Genomic DNA, 2500 nt, shown 5'->3' with positions numbered 1-2500 from the left:
GAGGAATAGAAGAAAAGTATGTAAGAATGAAAAGAGGAAGAAGAAAAAAGAGATAGGTTCTAGAGATGGAGGAGAAATTAAGGATGGAATTCGTAAAAGAGGAAAATGAAGTAATTGTTAGGAAGGACTAAGAGGAAGTAGATAGAATATTGAATAAAGGAGGAAGAGGGAGACTTAGGGAAGAAAGGATAGGAAGAGGAGGAGGAGGAGGAGATAGCGATTGAATAAAGAAAACAGGAAGGAGAAGGAAAAGGAGAAGGACATAGCGATTGAATAAAGAAAACAGGAAGGAGAAGGAAAAGGAGGATAGTATTAGGCTAGAATAATTAAATGAAAAAAAATGGAAGAAGAAAATGAGCAATAGGAGATAAAAATAGAAGAATGAAAAGAGAAATTCTAGAGATGGAAGACGAGGAAGAGGAGATAAGGACAATAGAAAGAAAAGAAGATATGAATAAAATTATGAAAAGAGGAAGACGGGGTGGGGGGAGAATGATAGGGGAGATGAAGAAGATAGAGATTGAATATTTATACAAAAAAGAAGAAGAGGAGGAGATCCGGATAGAATAAAAAGAGGAAGTAAAATAAAAAAAAGTAAATATTGGGAAGAATAAGAGGAGAAGATGGGGACAGAAGAACGAAAAGAGGAAAAAAAAAAGGAAGAGTTAGGAGGAGGAGGAGACGGATGGAATAATGAAAAGAGGAAGAAGAGGAGGAGAAATGCTAGGAAAGAAGGAAGAAGAGAAGGAAGACGTGAAAGAAGAATTCTGAGAGAGAGAGAGAGAGAGAGAGAGAGAGAGAGAGAGAGAGAGAGAGAGAGAGAGGCATTGTTACCAAATCTTCGTTTTCTATTCATATAAAAAAAAAAAGAAAAATGATCATTATTGGAAGGTGAACTTGGCTAAATCTAAACTCATTGATAAAAACACAAACATCTTTCTCTCCTAGTTAATTATGGTAACTTTTTTTTTTTAATTAATGAGGCTCCTAATGAATTATTACCAACGCACTCTATTTTATTCATGTGAAAGGAAAATGTTACTGTTGGTGTTCTGGTTATAGAAGTTGTGAAGTTGGTTAATGATTGTGATTGTTGCTGTTGCTGTTGCTGTTGTTGTTGTTGTTGTTGTTGTTGTTGTTGTTGTTGTTGTTGTTTATCATCATTATCATCATCGTTGTTGCTCTTGTTTCTATTACTACTACTATTGGTAATTTCTCTCTCTCTCTCTCTCTCTCTCTCTCTCTCTCTCTCTCTCTCTCTCTCTCTCTCTCTCTCTCTCTCTCTCTCTCTCTCTCTCTCTCTCTCTCTCTCTCTCTCTCTAGGAAAAAAAATCATTAATTGTTTTATTTTATAATTTTCCTGTTGTATTCCTGTAAGATAATTTGTTCATTTTGTGTCATCATTCCTTTTCTTTTTTCCTAACGTGCTGTATCCCTCTCTCTCTCTCTCTCTCTCTCTCTCTCTCTCTCTCTCTCTCTCTCTCTCTCTCTCTCTCTCTCTCTCTCTCTCTCTCTCTCTCTCTCTCTCTCTCTCTCTCTCTCTCTCTCAGTGTGTGTGTGTGTGTCTGTATGTGTAAGGGTACTAAATATTTTTGCGTCACTCTCTCTCTCTCTCTCTCTCTCTCTCTCTCTCTCTCTCTCTCTCTCTCTCTCTCTCTCTCTCTCTCTCTCTCTCTCTCTCTCTCTCTCTCTCTCTCTCTCTCTCTCTCTCTCTCTCTCTCTCTCTCTCTCTCTCTCTCTCTCCACCCTTCCTTTGCTCCATTAGCAGCTCGAGAGAGAGAGAGAGAGAGAGAGAGAGAGAGAGAGAGAGAGAGAGAGAGAGAGAGAGAGAGAGAGAGAGAGAGTTGGCGGCGGCATAGTTGACTCAATTATGCTAAACATTTTAAATTTTCTTAGTGTGTTGGCGTGCTCACTTTAAAATTGACGCCATTAAACTTGAGAAAATAAATAAAAAGAAAGAAAGAGACATGAAAACAACCCCGTGTGTGTGTGTGTGTGTGTGTGTGTGTGTGTGTGTGTGTGTGTGTGTGTGTGTGTGTGTGTGTGTGTGTGTGTGTGTGTGTGTGTAAATTTCTGACGTGTCACATATCAAACTCATAACTGTGCAAGGTTGTGTTTGCCAGGAGGAGGAGGAGGAGGAAGAACGGGGGAGGAGGAGGTAGTGAGGTGGTGAAGAAGAGGACGAGGAAGAGGAGGAGGTAAGAAGGTTGGCGAGGGTGGATATTGAAGAAGGAGAGTAGGAGGAGGATGAGGAGGAGGAAGAATGAGAGGGAAAAGGAACAAATGGAATAGAGAAAGGAGGGAGAGGAGGAGGAGGAGGAGGAGGAGGATCATGAAGCTGAAAAAGGAACTTGAAAGAGAAAAGGAGAGATAGAAAAAGAAAGAGAAAGAAAGCAGTGAAAGTAAGGAGGAGGAAGCAGAAGAGGAGGAGGAGGAGAAGAAGATGTAGAATAAGGAAGATGAAGAGGAAGAGGAGGAAGAGAGAATAAGTGAGGCTGAA

The 2500-nt window shown here is 39.9% G+C and overlaps 1 protein-coding gene across 1 annotated transcript in view; it reads left to right on the top strand.

Moving 5' to 3' along the window:
• LOC135089115 (ADP-ribosylation factor 6) overlaps nt 1-2500 on the top strand; it is a 33929-nt gene that overhangs the window by 13114 nt on the left and 18315 nt on the right. The gene's annotated exons all lie outside the window — the stretch shown is intronic.

This window comes from Scylla paramamosain, chromosome 32 (assembly GCF_035594125.1).
Source record: "Scylla paramamosain isolate STU-SP2022 chromosome 32, ASM3559412v1, whole genome shotgun sequence".
Classification (NCBI taxonomy): Eukaryota; Metazoa; Arthropoda; class Malacostraca; order Decapoda; family Portunidae; genus Scylla; species Scylla paramamosain.
The sequence above is the reverse complement of the archived record's forward strand: the minus strand, read 5'-3'. Positions and strand labels throughout refer to the sequence as shown.